General features: G+C 33.3%; 1 non-coding gene across 1 annotated transcript; it reads right to left on the bottom strand.

Moving 5' to 3' along the window:
- Positions 1-4,565: 4,565 nt before the first annotated feature.
- On the bottom strand, positions 4,566-4,673 carry LOC127746989 (small nucleolar RNA R71). Its single transcript, XR_008008794.1, has one exon. It is a non-coding gene; the product is annotated as a small nucleolar RNA R71 (small nucleolar RNA).
- Between the last annotated feature and the right edge of the window lie 497 nt (positions 4,674-5,170).

Here is a 5,170-nt window from a genome sequence, read left to right as displayed (position 1 = left end):
TGTTGTTTTCTTGAAAATGCTTGCTTTTAATCCCATCACCATACAATAAGTTGTATAAAAGATTTGGAGAATCTTGTAGTTGTGGTATTTCAACCTATCCTCCTCTACAAGAGAGTGTATACTTGGGTTCACTTGTATTATAGTGTTTTCTTGACCTTTCATCGTACCAAAATAGCGCATGACAGGATTGGCATTCATGAATTGCATCACCCATATGCAAATAATCTGTGAAATTCAATATTACTTAGTATCTTCATGCTATTTCAAATTATGTTAATAGTTGACGATACTTCCCACATGACCCCAATAATTGAAATCCATAATATACCTTTGCTTTCTCTGGCATCCCTTCCTATTCTATCACCTGATGTTTTGTTATATGATCCTATTACACAGAACCAAAATAATATTCTCATAGGCTCCCAGAAGAAATTGTACATATACCAAACTTTCTTAACCCTACAAAACCATTTGTAGTTTTTGTGTAAAATAAGATTCAAATTTTAGGAATAGCTTACCTCTTGCAGTACTTGCAGCCTTTGGTGTGGATCTTTTATCTATTCTAACCTTTCTATTTTCTGAAACTTGAAACATTAATTGGTCACACACATTACAATAAGATTACCATATCTAGTTTCCTTACATTAACAATAGATCGTGCATGTGTTGATTTGACTGACCACTTTATGAGTGGATAATTTATACGCTTTTTGGCATTGTTTTCATATAGTTTTTAGTATGTTTTATTCACTTTTTAGTATATTTTTATTAGTTTTTAAGCAAAATTCACATTTCTGGACTTTACTATGAGTTTGTGTATTTTTCTATGATTTCAGGTATTTTTTGGCAGAGATTGAGGGACCTGAGTAAAAATCTGATTCAGAGGCTGAAAAAGGGTTGTTGATGCTGTTAGATTCTGACCTCCCTACACTCAAAATAAAATTTTTCGAGCTACAAAAACCTAAATGGCGCGCTCTCAATTGCGTTGTAAAGTAGACATCCAGGGCTTTCCAGCAATATATAATAGTCCATACTTTGTCTGAGTTTAAACAACGCAAACTGGCGTTTAACGCCAGCTTTCTGCCCTATTCTGGAGTTAAATGCCAGAAACAAGTTGCAAGCTAGAGTCAAACGCCAGAAACAAGTTACAAACTGGCGTTTAACTCCAAGAGAAGTCTCTACACACGAAAGCTTTAATGCTCAGCCAAACACACACCAAGTGGGCCCGGAAGTGGATTTCTGCATCATTTACTTATTTATGTAACCCTAGTAACTAGTTTAGTATAAATAAGACTTTTTACTAGTGTACTCACATCTTTGGATGTTTAGTCCTTAGACCGAGGTCTTGGTTATTCTGGTTCCCTCTCTGGGGCCGAAGCCAATGAATACTATCATCACTTATGTATTTTTAACAATGGAGTTTCTACACACCATAGATTAAGGTGTGGAGCTCTGTTGTTCCTCGAGTATTAATACAAAGTACTATTGTTCTTCTATTCAATTCATGCTTATTCTTATTCTAAGATATTCATTCACACACAAGAACATGATGAATGTGATGATTATGTGACACTCATTACCATTCTCACTCATGAATGCGTGATTGACAACCACTTCCGTTCTACATGAAAACAAGCTTGAATGTATATCTCTTGGGTTTCTAATCAACAATTCACATCGAATCCCCTCTGACAATGGGGCATCTGAATCTGAGATTAGAATCTTCGTGGTATAGGCTAGAATCCATTGGCAGCATTCCCGAGATTCGAAAAGTCTAAACCTTGTCTGTGGTATTCCGAATAGGATTTGGGAAGGGATGACTATGACGAGTTTCAAACTCGCGACTGTAGGGCGTAGTGACAGACACAAAAGGATAGTAAATCCTATTTCTACACGATCGAGAACTAACAAATGATTAGCCATACGATATCTGTGCATTGTATTTTTCATCCGAGACGAGAAATTCGACAGTTGATTAGCCGTACAAAAACCGTAGAGGACCATTTTCACTGAGAGGACGGGAAGTAGCCATTGACAACGGTGACACCCAACATACAGCTTGCCATAGAAAGGAGTATGAAGGATTGGATGAAGGCAATAGGAAAGCAGAGATTCAGAATGAACAATGCATCTCCATATGCTTATATGAAATTTCCACCAATGAATTACATAAGTATCTCTATCTTTATTTTATATTTATTTATATTTTAATTATCAAAAATCCATAACCATTTGAATCCGCCTGACTGAGATTTACAAGGTGACCATAGCTTGCTTCAAGCCGACAATCTCTGTGGGATCGACCCTTACTCACGTAAGGTTTATTACTTGGACGACCCAGTGTACTTGCTGGTTAGTTGTGCGAAGTTGTGAAAAAGAGTTGAGATTACAATTGTGCGTACCAAGTTATTGGTGCCATTGAGATCACAATTTCGTGCACCAAGTCTTTGGCACCGTTGCCGGGGATCGTTCGAGTTTGGACAACTGACGGTTCATCTTGTTGCTTAGATTAGGTAATTTTATTCTTGTTTTAACCATTATTTTATTTTAAAAAAGTTTTCAAAAATCTTTCAAAAATTTTTCTTCTTTTTCGTTTTTCCAAAATTATTTTCAAAAAATCCAAAAAAATTAGTAAAATCATAAAATCAAAAATATTTTTTGTGTTTCTTGTTTGAGTCTAGAGTCAATTTTTAAGTTTGGTGTCAATTTCATCTTTTTAATTTTCAAAAAAAAAATTTCGAAAAGAATTCATGCATGGTGTTCTTCATGATCTTCAAGTTGTTCTTGGTAAGTCTCCTTGTTTGATCTTTAAATTTTCTTGTTTTGTGTCTTTTCTTGTTTTTCATATGCATTTTTGAATTCTTAGTGTCTAAATATTAAAAATTTCTAAGTTTGGTGTCTTGCATGTTTTTCTTTTTTTGAAAATTTTTCAAAAATAAGTTCTTGATGTTCATCATGATCTTCAAAGTGTTTTTGGTGTTCATCTTGACATTCAAAGTGTTCTTGCATGCATCATTGGTTTTGATCCAAAATTTTCATGTTTTGAGTCATTTTGTGGTTTTTCTCTCTCCTCATTAAAAATTCAAAAATAAAAAAATATATTTCCCTTATTTCTCTCATAAATTTCGAAATTTTGGGTTGACTTAGTCAAAAAATTTTAAAATAAGTTGTTTCTTGTTAAGTCAAGATTTCAAATTTCAAAAAATTATCTTTTCAAAATCTTTTTCAAAATCAAATCTTTTTCATTTTTATTTCATGTTTTATGAAAAATTTTTAAAAAATTGTTTTTCAAAATCTTTTTCTTAATTTCATTTCAAATTTTCAATTGGAAGTTTGTTACTTTCTTGTTAAAAAAGGTTCAATCTTTAAATTCTAGAATCATATCTTTTGGTTTCTTATTAGTCAAGTAATCAATTTTAATTTTAAAAATCAAATCTTTTTAATTTCCTTTTCAAATCTTTTTTCAAAATAAGTTTCAATCATATCTTTTTAATCAAATCTTTTTCAATCATATCTTTTTTTTCTCAAAATCAATTTCAAAATCTTTTCTAACTTCTTATCTTTTCAAAATTGATTTTCAAATTTTTTTTTCAACTAACTAATTGACTTTTTGTTTGTTTTACTATTTCTTATCTTTTTCAAAACCACCTAACTACTTTTCTCTCTCTAATTTTTGAAAATTCCTCACCCTTTTTTCAAAATTCTTTTTTTTAATTAACTAATTGTTTTAAATTTTAATTTTATTCCTTTTTATAAATTCGAATGTTAACTTTAAATTAAAATAAAAACAAAAATATTTTTCTTTTCTTTTTAATAATTTTCGAAATTCTCTCCCTCTCATCTCTTTCTATTTATTTTATTTATCTACTAACACTTCTCTTCTACTCATAATTCGAACCCTCTCTTCTCTCTGGGTTCGAATTTTTCTCCTTCTCTCTTCTTCCCTTTCTATTCTTCTTCTCTTCTACTCACATAAAGGAATCTCTATACTGTGACATAGAGGATTCCTCTTCCTTTCTGTTTTATTCTTTTTCATATGAATAAGAGCAAGGACAAGAACATTCTTGTTGAAGTAGATCCTAAACCTGAAAGGACTCTAAAGAAGAAGCTAAGAGAAGCTAAAGCACAAACAATCCAGAGAAAACCTTACAGAGAATCTCGAAAAAGAAGTAATGGCCGAACCCAACAACAGTGCAAGGAAGATGCTTGGTGACTTTACTGCACCAAATTCCAACTTCCATGGAAGAAGCATCTCAATCCCTACCATTGGAGCAAACAACTTTGAGGTAAAGGCTCAATTAGTTTCTCTGATGCAATAGAATTGTAAGTTTCATAAACTTCCATTAGAAGATCCTTTTCAGTTCTTAACTGAATTCTTGCAGATCTGTGATACTGTTAAGACCAATGGAGTTGATCCCGAGGTCTACAAGCTTATGCTTTTCCCTTTTGCTGTAAGAGACAGAGCTAGAACATGGTTGGACTCTCAACCTAAAGATAGCCCGAACTCTTGGGATAAGCTGGTCACGGCTTTCTTAGCCAAGTTCTTTCCTCCTCAAAAGCTGAGCAAGCTTAGAGTGGATGTTTAAACCTTCAGGCAAAAAGATGGTGAATCCCTCTATGAAGCTTGGGAAAGATACAAGCAACTGACCAAAAAGTGTCCTTTTGACATGCTTTCAGAATGGACCATCCTGGATATATTCTATGATGGTCTGTCTGAATTGTCTAAAATTTCATTGGACCATTCTGCAGGTGGATCCATTCACATGAAGAAAATGCCTGCAGAAGCTTAGGAACTCATTGAAATGGTTGCAAATAACCAGTTCATGTACACCTCTGAAAGGAATCCTGTGAGTAATGGGACGCCTCAGAGGAAGGGAGTTCTTGAAATTAATGCTCTGAATGCCATATTGGCTCAGAATAAAATGTTGACTCAGCAAGTCAATATGATTTCTCAGAGTCTGAATGGTTTGCAAAATACATCCAAAAGTACTAAAGAAGCATCTTTTGAAAAAGAAGCTTATGATTTTGAGAACCCTGCAATGGCAGAGGTGAATTACATGGGTGAAGCCCATGGAAACACCTATGATCCCTTATGGAGAAATCATCCAAATTTCTCATGAAAGGATAAAAAAAAGCCTCAACAAGACTTTAATAATGGTGGAAGAAACAG

This window comes from Arachis duranensis, chromosome 4 (genome assembly GCF_000817695.3).
Source record: "Arachis duranensis cultivar V14167 chromosome 4, aradu.V14167.gnm2.J7QH, whole genome shotgun sequence".
NCBI classification, from domain to species: domain Eukaryota; kingdom Viridiplantae; phylum Streptophyta; class Magnoliopsida; order Fabales; family Fabaceae; genus Arachis; species Arachis duranensis.
The sequence above is the reverse complement of the archived record's forward strand: the minus strand, read 5'-3'. Positions and strand labels throughout refer to the sequence as shown.